This window comes from Schistocerca gregaria, chromosome 3 (assembly GCF_023897955.1).
Source record: "Schistocerca gregaria isolate iqSchGreg1 chromosome 3, iqSchGreg1.2, whole genome shotgun sequence".
Lineage (NCBI taxonomy): Eukaryota > Metazoa > Arthropoda > Insecta > Orthoptera > Acrididae > Schistocerca > Schistocerca gregaria.
Window position 1 is genome coordinate 296,056,813 of NC_064922.1, and position 16,886 is coordinate 296,073,698.

The window sequence follows — 16,886 nt, forward strand, 5'->3', positions numbered from 1 at the left end:
GCCTACCTCAGAACTACTACTGCCCATAGCAACTTCTGAAGAAGCACTGCCAGTGGAGGCGGCTGAATAATACTCTTTGGAGCAATCTCTGGCGCTGTGACTCAGTGTAGCCACCTTTCAACCGGAAAGTGCGAAAGAGTGCGGCAGTCCACGATGCGACGTGTGAATACACGCATAGCATCCCATGGTGACCACTTTGAACATTTATTGTGACGTGGATGCGATGCAGCTCTGTATTCTGTTCCGGTGCAGTTTGTTGCACGCACTCCGTCCACTTCCGGACCCATCCTATAGCACCTATTTTCCTCCATTTCCAGTCAGGAACCCATCCCTGCAGTTTGTCCGTTTTATTAATGTTCATCCTGCTGTTGAAAAAAAAACCACGATAATGTTTACTGAGGCTAGTAAAGATTCCAAATGTGAAATAATCTTGATGAATCTTGACGAAGATAACTGTTAGAGATTGATCGTACATGGTCATCAGGTGCTTTTATAGACTCCATGCCCCAAGAGCAGTAGTTGAGGGGGAACGTGCAGAAGATTTCGCGTAATCTTCCTGGTCATGTTATAGTATCAGAGGGATATTTCAATTTACCAGCTAAAGGCTGGGATACGCAACTGATTAAGGTGGGTAATAGGATCAGGGAATGATGTGCACTTGTTCTAAATTCCTAATTCAAAAATTACCTCTAGCAGTTTATCAAAGGACCGAGTCCTGAAAATAACGTATTAGATTTTCAGTTCAACAAACAGGTGTAAACCTCTCGGCTCACTTAGCACAGAACAGAGAATCCCAGATCATATGTCCGTTGCTACACCACTGAATACGCATGTAAATAGGAATGTAAATAAGGGTAGACAGATATTTATCCTCAGCAAGAGATTTCAGATTACCTGACTGGTCATCATGAAAAATTTATCTTCAGAAATGAATGGACAAAGATCAAGAGTATCCTACAATACGCCTTAGAAAGATAGGTGTCGAGCAAGGGTGTGAGATTTGGTTCGACAGTTGGGTTACAAAAAGCTGCTACGAAATCAAAGAGAGGTTCACTGCAAATTTAAAAGTAGTCATAGCCTCACAGACAAGGAAAAACTGAATGATGCCAAAATTAGCGTGAGGAGAGCAAAGCGTGAAGCGTAACTTCCCTACACCACCTCATGCAAATGCTGGGATGATTCCTTTGAAAAGGCACGGCCGACTTCCTTTCCCATCCTTCCCCAATCGGATGGGACCGATGACATCGCTGTTTGGTCCCCTCTCCTAAATCAACCAATCAGTCACCTTAAATAATTGAATTCCCTTTCATACGCAAAAGAAACTCTCTCAGCAAAACAATGGGCTCAGATGTTATGCATTGGAAGCTAAACATTTACCCCAACTGTGGAAACCGAAAATTCCTAGGTGGACGAACTTAGCAGCGGGGACGATATTAGGCTGCCTTAACTGAGTCGCCCTAGAAATCGACACTCTGATCGACAACGTGACCCAGAAAGTGACGAACAATGCCTAATGCAGATTTAGAAGATATGGAAAACGCGTGACAAAGTAACTACCTTTCAGCTCCCTTATCCTAGTAAGATTAGATCATCAGCACGTCTCTTACTTCTAAACAGGAATTCTATAGATGTCATATTATATTCAGATAACACCTAAGATGCTATAAAAATACTTACATTGAATATAGGAACAACACTTAGAAGTAATTATGAGACAGATAATGGAAAACACTAATAGTAGAAAAAACAGAGTTTAGTTAGTAAAATGTGAGCAACGAAGGCAGATTGCTATCGGCTAGATTTAAAGGGAGGGCAACGACAACTTCGGGCATGTGAAAAGTGATGGGAGGATGTGGAAGAAAATCAAGTAATGAAGAAGGAGGAAAAGGAAGTTGCGTGGCAGACTTCAAAACGAAAAGAGAAAGAAGTATAACTGATAGAAAATTGAGAAAGCTGCTTTAAAGTTCGACAGACAAAAAATTTACGGACTGGGTCAATCTAGAAAATTCTATAAACTGATCGCAGTTCCTGTGTATCCTACGGAAGCGAAAGCTGAGTCACCACAAAAAATAAAAAATGAGATATAAATAAATAAAATTCAGACGATAGGGTTCATTACCTATTCTCACCTCTCCCCATGTGAGGGTACATCCAGTATTGTCGACCATGATCGTTTCGGTTGTCCAGATGTTATGGTGTGGCGAGGCATATAGTGTTGCATACTGACCTCCAAGTGTTTGAATAGGCTGCATTCACCAGTGAATGTCAATGCGACGCGGCACTCTTATCCCACGTGCGTCCTTTCAGGGCGCATTCAGACGTCGCTTTATTTTTATGGATGATAGTGCACGACCGCATGGAAGAGCACAGTTGGGAGCTCTTCGAAGGAGGATAGTCGGCGGGTGGAGTGGCCTGCCCTCTCCCCCGACTTAAATCCTGTCGATCTCATGTGGTGTGCATTGGGAAGACAAAGTACAGCACGTCCACGTGCACGAGTAACCATCCAGGAGTTGTCAATTGCGCTGGTGAAGGAATAGAATGCCCTGTCACCACAACTCCTTGCCAACCTTGTGGCTAGCAAGAGAGCACGTTGCAGAGCATGTACTGCCGTGCGTTGTAATCACACATCCTCTTCAGAATTGTGTCCCGCCTTTTGTAATATGCAGGGGACCATAATGAATCGCGGTGACTTCAGGGTGATGATGGTATGGTATTGATGGCCCAGAGTTCCCACCTGGAGAAGTTCGGCTGCCGTGTTGAAAATCTTTACAGTCGACACTACATTTTCTGAGTTGCTTGTCGATGATACGGATTGGAGAGTGGAATGTCAGATCCCATAATCGGGCAGGTAGGTTAGAAAATTTAAAAAGGGAAATGGATAGGTTAAAGTTAGATATAGATAGGGTTATAAATACAAAGTCAAATAGGGGTAACGCAGGAGTAGGTTTAATAAGGAATAAAAAAATAGGAATGCGGGTAAGCTACTACAAACAGCATAGTGAACGCATTATTGTGGCAAAGATAGATACGAAGCCCACGCCTACTACATTAGTACAAGTTTATATGCGAACTAGCGCTGCAGATGACGAAGAAATTGAAGAAATGTATATCGAAATAAAAGAAATTATTCAGATGGTGAAGGGAGCCGAAAATTTAACACTCATGGGTGACTGGAATTCGGTAGTAGGAAAAAGGAGAGAAGGAAACGTAGTAGGTGAATATGGATTGGGGCAAAGAAATGAAAGAGGAAGCCGCCTGGTAGAATTTAGCGCAGAGCACAGCTTAATCGTAGCTAACACTTGGTTCAAGAATCATGAAAGAAGGCTGTATACATGGAAGAACCCTGGAGATACTAAAAGGTATCAGATAGATTATATAATGGTAAGACAGAGATTTAGGAACCAGGTTTTAAACTGTAAGACATTTCCAGGGGCAGATGTGGACTCTGACCACAATCTATTGGTTATGACCTGTAGATTAAAACTGAAGAAACTGAAAAAAGGTGGGAATTTAAGGAGATGGGACATGGATAAACTAAAAGAACCAGAGGTTGTACAGAGTTTCAGGGAGAGCATAAGGGAACAAATGGCAGAGATGGGGGAAAGAAATACAGTAGAAGAAGAATGGGTAGCTTTGAGGGATAAAGTAGTGAAGGCAGCTGAGGATCAAGTAGGTAAAAAGACGAGGACCAGTAGAAATCCTTGAGTAACAGAAGAAATATTGAATTTAATTGACGAAAGGAGAAAATATAAAAATGCAGTAAATGAAGCAGTCAGAAGGGAATACAAACGTCTCAAAATGAGATCGACAGGAAGTGCAAATTTGGCTAAGCAGGGATGGCTAGGGGATAAATGTAAGGATGTAGAAGCTTATCTCACTAGGGGTAAAATAGATACTAGATATTATGGAAAGGGAAGAGGATGTAGATGAAGATGAAATGGGAGATACGATACTGCAAGAAGAGTTTGAGAGAGCACTGAAAGACCTAAGTCGAAACAAGGCCCCGGGAGTAGACAACATTCCATTAGAACTACTGACGGCCTTGGGAGAGCCACTCCTGACAAAACTCTACCATCTGGTGAGCAAGATGTATGAGACAGGCGAAATACCCTCAGACTTCAAGAAGAATATAATAATTACAATCCCAAAGAAAGCAGGTCTTGACAGATGTGCAAATTACCGAACTATCAGTTTAATAAGTCACGGCTGCAAAATACTAACGCGAATTCTTTACAGACTAATGGAAAAACTAGTAGAAGCCGACCTCGGGGAAGACCAGTTGGGATTCCGTAGAAATATTGGAACACGTGAGGCAATACTGACCTTACGACTTATCTTAGAAGCTATATTAAGGAATGGCAAACCTACGTTTGTAGTATTTGTAGACTTAGAGAAAGCTTTTGACAATGTTTACTGGAATACTCTCTTTCGCATTCTGAAGGTGACAGGGGTAAAATACAGGGAGCGAAAGGCTATTTACAATTTGTATAGAAACCAAACGGCAGTTATAAGAGTCGAGGGACATGAAAGGGAAGCAGTGGTCGGGGAGGGAGTGAGACAGAGTTGTAGCCTGTCCCCGATGTTATTCAATCTGTATATTGAGCAAGCAGTGAAGGAAACAAAAGAAAAATTCGGAGTAGGTATTAAAATCCATGGAGAAGAAATAAAAACTTTGAGGTTCGCCGATGACATTGTAATTCTGTCAGAGACAGCAAAGGACTTGGAAGAGCAGTTGAACGGAATGGACAGTGTTTTGAAAGGAGAGATATAAGATGAACATCAACAAAAGCAAAACGAGGATACTGGAATGTAGTCGAATTTAGTCGGGTGATGCTGAGGGAATTAGATTAGGAAATGAGACACTTAAAGTAGTAAAGGAGTTTCGCTATTTGGGGAGCAAAATAACTCATGATGGTCGAAGTAGAGAGGATATAAAATGTAAATTGGCAATGGGAAGGAAAGCGTGTTGAAGAAGAGAAATTTGTTAACGTCGAGTATAGATTTAAGTGTCAGGAAGTCGTTTCTGAAAGTATTTGCATGGAGTGTAGCCATGTATGGAAGTGAAACATGGACGATAAATAGTTTGGACAAGAAGAGAATAGAACCTTTCGAAATGTGGTGCTACAGAAGAATGCTAAAGATTAGATGGGTAGATCGCGTAACTTATGAGGCGGTATTGAATAGAGTTGGGGAGAAGATGAGCTTGTGTCACAACTTGACTAGAAGAAGGGATAGGTTCGTAGGACATGTTCTTAGGCATCAAGGGATCACCAATTTAGTATTGGAGGGCGGCGTAGAGGGTAAAAATCGTAGAGGGAGACCAAGAGATGAATACACCAAGCAGATTCAGAATGATGTAGGTTGCAGTAAGTACTGGGAGATGAAGAAGCTTGCACGGGATAGAGTAGCATGGAGAGCTGCATCAAACCAGTCTCAGGACTGAAGGCAACAACAACAACAATCACAACAACTGTCGATGATGATGAGGGCAACCCTACACCCAGTCCCCCTGCAGAGAAACTTTGCTACCCGGTGAGGGATCGAACCCAGTCCCCCCACAAAACAGTCAGATGCACTGACCACTGAGCAAAAAACTTCAGTATAATTATTGTCTCTGAATGTAGCGTCTTTTCTTGTCGTCTCATTGTGTTTTCCATTCTGTACTACACTGTAGCAATTTTTCCCATGTATAGTCTAAGTTTCATCGATCTACACTACTGGCCATTAAAATTGCTACACCACGAAGATGACGTCCTACAGACGCGAAATTTAACCGACAGGAAGAAGATGCTGTAATATGCAAATGATTAGCTTTTCAGAGCATTCACACAAGGTTGGCGCCGGTGGCGACACCTACAACGTGCTGACATGAGAAAAGTTTCCATCCGGTTTCTCATACACAAACAGCTGATGACCGGCGTTGCCTGCTGAAACGTTGTTGTGATGCCTCGTGTAAGGAGGAGAAATGCGTTCCATCATGTTTCCGACTTTGATAAAGGTCGGATCGTAGCCTATCGCGATTGCGGTTTATCGTATCGCGTCATTCCTGCTCGCCTTGGTCGAGATCCAATGACTGTTAGCAGAATATGTTGGGTTCAGGAGGGTAATACGGAACGCCTTGCTGTATCCCAACGGCATCGTATCACTTGCAGTCGAGATGACAGGCATCTTATCTGCATGATTGTAACGGATCGTGCAGCTACTTCTCGCTCCCTGAATAACAGATGGGGACGTTTGCAAGACAACGACCATCTGCACGAACAGTTCGACGACGTTTGCAGCAGCATGGACTATCAGCTCGGAGACCATGACTGCGGTTACCCTTGACGCTGCATCACAGACAGGAGCGCCTGCGATGGTGTACTCAACGACGAACCTGGGTGCACGAATGGCGAAAACGTCTTTTTTTCGGATGAATCCAGGTTCTGTGTACAGCATCATGATGGTCGCAACCGTGTTTGGCGACATGGAGGTGAACGCACATTGGACGCGTGTATTCGTCATCGCCATACTGGCGTATCACCCGGCGTGATGGTATGGGTTGTCATTGGTTACACGTCTCGGTCACCTCTTGTTCGCATTGACGGCACTTTGAACAGTGGACGTTACATTTCAGATGTCTTGCGACCCTTGGCTCTACCGTTCATTCTATCCTTGCGAAACCCTACATTTCAGCAGGATAATGCACGACCGCATGTTTCAGGTCCTGTACGGGCCTTTCTGGATACAGAGAATGTTCGACTGCTGCCCTGGCCAGCACATTCTCCAGATCTCTCACCAATTGAAAACGTCTGGTCAATGGTGGTCCAGCAACTGGCTCGTCACAATACGCCAGTCAGTACTCTTGATGAACTGTGGTATCGTGTTGAAGCTGCACGGGCAGCTGTACCTGTACACGCCATCGAAGCTCTGTTTGACTCAATGCCCAGGCGTATTGTCATTACGGCCAGTGGTGGTTGTTCTGGGTACTGATTTCTCAGGATCTATGCACCCAAATTAAGTTAAAATGTAATCAAATCTCAGTTCTAGTATATTTGTCCAATGAATATCATCTGCATTTCTTCTTGGTGTAGCAATTTAAATGGCCAGTAGTGTATGTTACTTACCGGTGACAGATCATGCGAAAGTTACTTTGCTCCTGCACACCGGCGTACCTAATGCAGTACCATTTCTGCCTCTACTCCGCGTGCACCTTAAGCGACAGAGGCGGCTGTCAGGCGGAGAAATACGTCTGGAGGCCGGCACCGATTGAGTCGCTTCCCTATTGGCGCAAATTCATTGGCGGGCGGACGGCTGCCGTCACACGCTATCGACAGCGGCGCCTGCGACGCGCGTCAGCTCCAGGCCGCTCGTGAAAAGGAAGCTCCACGCGAGCTGGTGTGGCGTGCATATCGCGGCCCGCCCCCGCGAATACCTGTCGCACACAGGGCGCAGGTAGCGGCTTCCAGCCGATACGCTCCTCGCTCCCCTGTCACAGTGGGCGCCGAGCTGTGAAATATTCCACGTAATGGAAAAGGCGTCTTCTCTCGGCTTCTAGAAAGTTTCCAATATCTCGCACGTCCTACTTTTGCGTAAGTCTTACTTGTACTGGGGCTACTCATACGGTTTTAAGTGTCACTTCAAGAAAATCGAGCTGCAACCGTGACGCCTGGTGACGGTGTTTGACTCCACGCAGTCACCAACCAATGCGAAATTCACGATTCTCATTGCTTTACGGTGAGTACTGAGCATACGCTCCGCGACTCTGATCCAGAACTGGGACGCAAATTTCTACCCAAAACGCTGACATCTACACCTAAAGTCTCCACCAAGTCATCCATCATTGATAGAAATGCTCAGCATTGGTGGACAAACACCATCACCACGTTTCATGTTCGCAGCTTTATTTTCTCAAAGTGACACTTAAATAGCCTCAAAACGTGATCTTAGATCACGCAAGACGAGCGCGTGCAATGCTCGTCCTTTTCTCTGACTTCTTAACATAACTAATCGTTGACTTCCGCCACTGTGCACATCGATAATGTCGTCACTGTGGGAACAACAAGCCTATGTGGGCAACAGGTTATACACTGAAGAGCCAAAGAAACTGGTACAACTGCCTAATGTCGTGTAGAGCCCCACGAGCACGCAGAAGTGCCGCAATACGACGTGGCATGGACTCAACTAATGTTTGAAGTAGTGCTGAAGGGAACTGCCACTAAGAACCCTGCAAGGCTGTCCATAAATCCGTAAGAGTACGAGGGAGTGGAGATCCCTTCTGAGCAGCACATTGCAAACCATCCCAGATATGCTCAATAATGGTCCAAATAATGGTCCAGACCCTCCGCTGTCTGGGGGGGTTTGCTGGCCAGCGGAAGTGTTTACATTCATAAGAGTGTTCCTGGAGCCTTTCTGTAGCAATTCTGGACGTGTGGGGTGTCGCATTATACTCCTGTAATTACAAAGTCCGTCGGAATGGATGCAGCCTATCAGGCAGGAAGCTTACGTACGTGTCACCTGTCAGAGTCGTATCTGGACGTATCAGCGGTCACACACCACTCCAACTGCACATGTCCCACACCATTACAGAGCCTCCACCAGCTCGAACAGTCCCCTGCTGACATGCAGGGTCTATGGATTTATGAGGTTATCTCCAGCCGCTCGATACAATTTGAGACTCGTCGACCAGGAAACATGTTTCCCGTCATCAACAGTCCAATGTCGGTGTTGACGGGCCCAAGCGTGGCGTAAAGCTTACTGTCGTGCCGTCATCAAGGGTACACGAGTGTCCCTTCGGCTCTGGAAGCCCATATCGATGATGTTTCGGTGAATAGTTCGCACGCTGATGCTTCTTGATCGCTCATCACTGAAATCTGCGGCAATTAGCGGTAGGGTAGCACATCTCTCACGTTGAACGATTCTCTTCAGTCGTCGTTGCTCCCGTTCTTGCAGGATCTTTTTCCGGCCGTAGCGATATCGGAGATTTGATGTTTTGCCAGATTCCTGACACTCACGGTACATTCGTGAAATGGTCGCACGGGAAAATGCCCAGTTCATCACTACCTCGGAGATGCTGTGTCCCATCTTGATAACCTGCCATTGTGGCAGTAGTAACCGATCTAAAAACTGCGCCAAACACTTGTCTTATATAGGCGCTGCCGGCCGTAGAGCCGTATTCTGCCTGTTCACGCATCTCCGTATTTGAGTCCGCATGCCTATGGCAGTTTCCTTGGCGCTTCAGCGTATTTATTATTAATGGGTCGCCTGACCATGGGAAAGTTGTACCGCAATGTGAAGTGGAGCTTAAGGTCGCAGTAACAAGAAATAATTATCTGGACCTGAAGGACAAATTATCTACTGCACTCTTCCTTGTTTTATTTTTATTTTTTCAATAAAATGTTATTAAATTCTGTCAGAGACGGCAAAGGACTTGGAAGAGCAGTTGAACGGAATGGACAGTGTCTTGAAACGAGGATATAAGATGAACATTAACAAAAGCAAAACGAGGATAATGGAATGTAGTCAAATTAAATCGGGTGATGCTGAGGGAATTAGATTAGGAAATGAGGCACTTAAAGTAGTAAAGGAGTTTTGCTATTTAGGAAGTAAAATAACTGATGATGGTCGAAGTAGAGAGGATATAAAATGTAGACTGGCAATGGCAAGGAAAGCGTTTCTGAAGAAGAGAAATTTGTTAACATCGAATATAGATTTATGTATCAGGAAGTCCTTTCTGAAAGTATTTGTTTGGAGTGTAGCCATGTATGGAAGTGAAACATGGACGATAACTAGTTTGGACAAGAAGAGAATAGAAGCTTTCGAAATGTGGTGCTACAGAAGAATACTGAAGATAAGGTGGATAGATCACGTAACTAATGAGGAGGTATTGAATAGGATTGGGGAGAAGAGAAGTTTGTGGCACAACTTGACTAGAAGAAGGGATCGGTTGGTAGGACATGTTTTGAGGCATCAAGGGATCACAAATTTAGCATTGGAGGGCAGCGTGGAGGGTAAAAATCGTAGAGGGAGACCGAGAGATGAGTACACCAAGCAGATTCAGAAGGATGTAGGTTGCAGTAGGTACTGGGAGATGAAGCAGCTTGCACAGGATAGAGTAGCATGGAGAGCTGCATCAAACCAGTCTCAGGACTGAAGACAACAACAACAACAACAACAACAAATTAAATATTATTTTACTCGATTGTGAGAACGCCAGAGAAAACCATACTGACACGAATTAAAAACGAGTTACAAGTAGTCTTTGAATAAGATAGGTATATCTCTGATCTGAGCTCTTCTTGTTGTGGTTGTTGAGCACAGGCGTACTTTACGGACTGTCATTCGTGAGTTGTCAGCTAGCGGAGCAGTATGTAGATGGGAGGCAATGTCGCCTCGTATTACGTGTAACTGCAAGCTAATGTTAAAAGTGTGCACTTCCTTGATGTGAAATAATGAGTTACAGAAGAGAAAAATGCGCATCAGAAATTATTTCAAGTTTGGTCCCAAAAGAGCCGTACAGCAAAAGAATTCTACAACAAGGAAATGAAGTGCATATAGGTTCATGGCAACTGAACTTCTACACAGGATCCAACGAACAATTCATATGTCATCGTCTCTTACACAAAATAAGAGATATTGTCAAAACTGATTAGCAAAGCTTATAACAATAACAATGTAGTTCCGTATAAAAAAATACTCTGTAGGAAGCAGGCTCAATTCCATTGCGATTGGTAACTAAATGATGGTATTGTGAGATAGTACCCACAGGTACCACAACTTCCAATTCAAAATGTTTAAATATAGAAGTATACTCTCGTCTTTTATAATTCAATTATATTTTTATTCGATCCTGCTACAAAATGTAAAGGATCTTGGAATCTAAGACAAGACTGAGATTATCATTTAGTTATTCGATCTAAAGACTGACAAGAATCACAGCAAAAATTAACAAAGTTCTCCGAAACCCAGGTCAGTTAACAAAATAGCACTAACGCTGTGGGGATGTACTGAAAAGTGTGGGAAACTGGGAAAATTGCAACAAGATCTGTTCATCTCGGCAGCTCGCAAAATCAAAGTTAATTATAAAACAAGATCATAAACTGTCAACAAATTAAGCAACACAAGTTGCATAGCAAAGAAAGCCTGTAACAAGTTGCTCAGAATATTGATCCCACTGCCGCATTTGTAATATTTACTTATCCCAAAGTCAGCAAACTTTGTGCCCATCAACACCAAACAGCAGCTGGGAGACGAGTGACGGTCATGACTGGCGGTGATCGAATAACCTCAAAACATAGACCTCCCTTCAAAACTCTCTACTTTCCAAAAAAACTCTGTACAGGCTGAGTTTTTCCTCTGTGCACAAACTCTAGGGACTGATTAATGAGAGGATACGGAACGAAAAAGGTCTAATGAACTTATGTCCGAAAATGCATGGTTTCCATGCTAGAGACCATTTATTCAATCACAGTTTGCTACAGGGTCTGCTGTCTAACAACGGTGTACCATGCAGTCACAGTTATACTATACATGGTTTCCTCCTAGACGACGGTACTGTCGCTCATACGTCATGCCCTATGGCCCTCTCCTGCCATAGTAACTTGTAATGTTGTGTCCGATTCACTTCACTTGCTGACTCACCTTGTAGTGGTTGTGATACAGAGTTGTACACAATGCTTCTGCATTCGAAGAGAGAGCTTGCCGACATGGTGTTTACTTACGAAAAAAATGGTTCAAACGGCTCTGAGCACTTTGGGACTCAACTGCCTAGGTCATCAGTCCCGTAGAACTTAGAACTACTTAAACCTAACTAACCTAAGGGCATTACACACATCCATGCCCGAGGCAGGATTCGAACCTGTGACCGTAGCGGTCTCGCTTTTCCAGACTGTAGCACTTAGAACCGCACGGCCACTCCGGCCGGCACTTCGAAAAGGCAAATGGCAACGGGCGGTGAGCGGCAAGGTTGTAACAGGAGACCTATCCCCGCCGATAACAACCGCAGCATTCAATGTTTGCAACAGTTGTTTCGCCGTTTGTCTGAGACAGGATTGTTTCAGGAAGCAGAAAATCATGAAGGACGTACCCGAAATGGACACCAGACTTGGAAGAAAATGTTCTGGAAGGCGGTTATCGTGTCACACAGTGCCAGGCAGTTGGCCTGCCAGTACAGGGTAATCCAAACGACCACGTGGAACATTCTCGTTGATAACTGTTACTAGCCTTATCACTTACAGCGTGCGCGAGGCTATTTAGCGACTGACTTTCCACATGGGGAGCAGTTTTGTCAATGGTTTCTCCACGAGGCAACCACAATTCCGGGATTTATTTCATCCATCCTACTCACATATGAGGCCACTTTTACGCCAAGTGTTATCTTCTAGTTTCATAACACTCATCCGTAGAATAGCATGCACAACCCCCATAGTATGGTGGCAGCGAATCAACTGCATCGGTGCAGCCGGCATGTATGGGCCACGATAATTGCCGACCGAATTTTGAGACCAATTTTCCTTCCACGTCGCTTAACAGGTAGGAACGATCGACGTTTCTTGCGGGTGACCTTGTCTCCCATGCTGGAAGAAGTACTATTGATGGTTCGAAGGGTTATGTGGTTGCTACATGATGGTGCTCCAGCCCACTTCGCCGTTAACGTCTGGTCGCATCTCAATCGTGTCTTATCTGTTTGATGGATCGGACGAGGGGTGTCCAGTTGCATGGCCTGCTCGTTCAGAGGATCTGAACCCGTGCGATTTCTGGTTGTGGGGCCGCCTCAGAAATATCGTGTATGCAGAGCCCATTCCAGATGTGGAGACAGCGTGTTCAAACTGCCTTTGCCACTTTCAGACACCACCTGGCCCATGTGAGCGCGTGAGACAGAACATGCTACTGCGTATACACGCTTCCATTGCGACACAAAACATACCCTAACTGTGGTTGCATGGTACGGCGCGTATTAGATCTAAGTCTCTGTAACGATGTATGGTCTCTAGCATGGAAACCACCCACTTCCGGAGATAAGTTGATTAGACCTTCTTTGTTCCGTATCCTCTCATCTATCAATCCCTAGCGTTTGTATACAGTGGAAAAAACCACCCCATATAGAGGGGAACCCTCAGTTCTATTGTCGATGTGACAGAGGAATACTCCAGAAACTTCCCACTCTTGTCATACAAAACGCACCCTAACTAAATAAGAGCTTCGTATTGGGATGCATCAGTGTCCCATCGATTGGTCGGCTTCTTTACGCCTGGTGCAGTAGCAGTATGACTCAATTCAACTGTGTACAATAATTTTGGGAGAAAATCAACGGAGCTATCCATTCTGGTCGGGAAGCGCAAAGTTTATCTTCCTTTTATGTCGCCGGCCAGGGTGGCCGAGCGGTTCTAGGCGCTACAGTCTGGAACCGTGCTACCGCTATGGTCGCAGGTTCGCATCCTGCATCGGGCATGGATGTGTGTGATGTCCTTAGGTTAGTTAGGTTTAAGTAGTTCTAAGTTCTAGGGGACTGATGACCTCAGACGTTTAGTCCCATTGTACTCAGAGCCATTTGAACCAACCTTTTATGTCCAAACAGAATAGGCAAAAAAATTTTGTTCAATTATTCACTGTGGATGGCCGTGGCGGCAAGGTGCCTTCATCTCACTGCTTGGAAACGCGCCCCTGCTGCCGACAAAAGCACACAGCAGGCAACAGCCTTACGTCCGCGAGAGGTGCCTAGCTCACAGTGGACCTTCGCCCTACCTTACGAGATTCACTGACCATCTCGTGACGACAAAGAAGAAACAGAGGCCACACCAAAAGAAGACTTCGGTGAGAAAAACACAAAGCCTTCCTCCAGCAACTGTGCCCAGTAAACTCTAAATAAAATTGACCATGAAATGTTGACAAAAATGAATCAGTATCATAGAATGATATGTGACAGTAATGTCACAAACTGTTCAGGATGTGTTCCACATCGAATACCACTTCGCCGTCGCCCTGGAAATGCCTGACACCCAATAGGTTCTTCAGCTTGGGAAAGAAGAGGGAGTCATTGAGTCCCATGTCACAAGAATACAGGGCTGAGGCAAAATTTTATAGCAAAATTTGACCACGTCCTGTGCAAAATGGACTGGGGCATTATCGTGAGGCAAAACTACTCCCTTTGATAAATTCCCACCACATTTCTCGTTTACAACCTCCCGTAATTCAAATTTTGTAATCTTAACTTTTTCTGAGACGTATAATTCATGCGGAGAAGACTTAGCAGCTGTCCAGTCCTGTCCCAAACAAAGAAAGAGAGGTTGTAAGTAGGCTGTTTAGGTTTTTATGTTGGTAACGCCATATAGCGCTCTATATGAAAATCACTGATTGTGCTGTGTGAATTCTGTGGCTGGTTGGAATTGTTGTAATATTCGCTACTGTAGTGTTGGGCAGTTGGCTGTTAACAGCGCGTAGCGTTGCGAAGTTGGAGGTGAGCCGCCAGCAGTTGTGGGTGTGAGGAGAGAAATGGCGGAGTTTTGAGAGCGGATCTTCTGGACGTGTGCCCATCAGAGACACAGTAAATTTGTAAGACTGGATGTCATGAACTGCTATATACAGGGTGTTTCAAAAATGACCATTATATTTGAAACGGCAATGAAAACTAAACGAGCAGCGATAGAAATACACCGTTTGTTGCAATATGCTTGGGACAACAGTACATTTTCAGGCGGACAAACTTTCGAAATTACAGTAGTTACAATTTTCAACAACAGATGGCGCTGCAAGTGATGTGAAAGATATAGAAGACAACGCAGTCTGTGGGTGCGCCATTCTGTACGTCGTCTTTCTGCTGTAAGCGTGTGCTGTTCACAACGTGCAAGTGTGCTGTGGACAACATGGTTTATTCCTTAGAACAGAGGATTTTTCTGGTGTTGGAATTCCACCGCCTAGAACACAGTGTTGTTTCAACAAGACGAAGTTTTCAACGGAGATTTAATGTAACCAAATGACCGAAAAGCGATACAATAAAGGATCTGTTTGAAAAATTTCAACGGACTGGTAACGTGACAGATGAACGTGCTGGAAAGGTAGGGCGACCGCGTACGGCAACCACAGAGGGCAACGCGCAGCTAGTGCAGCAGGTGATCCAACAGCGGCCTCGGGTTTCAGCTGCGATCCAAATGACGCCAACGTCCACGTATCGTCTCATGCGCAAGAGTTTACACCTCTATCCATACAAAATTCAAATGCGGCAACCCCTCAGCGCCGCTACCATTGCTGCACGAGAGACATTCACTAACGATATAGTGCACAGGATTGATGACGGCGATATGCATGTGGGCAGCATTTGGTTTACTGACGAAGCTTATTTTTACCTGGACGGCTTCGTCAATAAACAGAACTGGCGCATATGGGGAACCGAAAAACCCCATGTTGCAGTCCCTGCATCCTCAAAAAGTACTGGTCTGGGCCGCCATTTCTTCCAAAGGAATCATTGGCCCATTTTTCAGATCCGAAACGATTACTGCATCACGCTATCTGGACATTCTTCGTGAATTTGTGGCGGTACAAACTGCCTTAGACGACACTGCGAACACCTCGTGGTTTATGCAAAATGGTGCCCGGCCACATCGCACGGCCGACGTCTTTAATTTCCTGAATGAATATTTCGATGATCGTGTGATTGCTTTGGGCTATCCGAAACAAACAGGAGGGGGCGTGGATTGGCCTCCCTATTCGCCAGACATGAACCCCTGTGACTTCTTTCTGTGGGGACACTTGAAAGACCAGGTGTACCGCCAGAATCCAGAAACAATTGAACAGCTGAAGCAGTACATCTCATCTGCATGTGAAGCCATTCCGCCAGACACGTTGTCAAAGTTTCAGGTAATTTCATTCAGAGACTACGCCATATTATTGCTACGCATGGTGGATATGTGGAAAATATCGTACTATAGAGTTTCCCAGACCGCAGCGCCATCTGTTGTTGACAATTGTAACTACTGTAATTTCGAAAGTTTGTCTGCCTGAAAATGTACTGCTGTCCCAAGCATATTGCAACAAACGGTGTATTTCTATAGCTGCTTGTTTCGTTTGTATTGCCGTTTCAAATATACCGGTCATTTTTGAAACACCCTGCATAGTATGACTTTTGAACACTGTTAAGGTAAATACATTGGTTGTTCTCTATTAAAATCTTTCATTTGCTAACTATGCCCATCACTTGTTAGTGCCTTCAGTAGTTAGAATCTTTTATTTATCTGGTAGTAGTGGCGCTCGCTGTATTACAGTAGTTTGAGTAACGAAGATTTTTGTGAGGTAAGTGATTCGTGAAAGGTACAGCTTAACGTTAGTCAGGGCCATTCTTTTGTAGGGATTATTCAAAGTTAGATTCCGTTGCGCTAAAAATATTGTGTGTCAGTTTAGTGTTGATCAGAATAGGTAAAGAGCGAAATGTCTGAGTACGTTCAGTTCTGCTCATCTGTTTGAAAATCAAGTAATATAAGAGGTTTATCTGCATAGTAATTCATTAAGTTTTCTAAAGGGACGTTTCAAGGTAAAAATAATATCTTCCCATTTGTCGATTAGTACAGTATACGTAATCACTATCACAATGATAGTAACCAAGGCCTTATTGTTTAATTAATTAAAAAGTCGATAAAATTGGCCAATTTACACATTACAGTGGACTATCAAGTGCTCGATGACAGATAAGTTTTCAGATTCAACATTCCATTTAGAATAGCCAGAAGATGGCGAAAATTAGTAGAAGTTCGGGTTCGGAACAGTTATGTTCAGTTTTCGGCTGCAGACACGCCATTGCGCACGAACACCAGCTCCTCCCGCATCCGTCGATTTGGCGCCAGGACAGGTCGCCCAACTGAAATCTCAGGAGAGCAAACCGCACTCCCGACTAGGAGGAGCAGGAACTGTGTTAACTG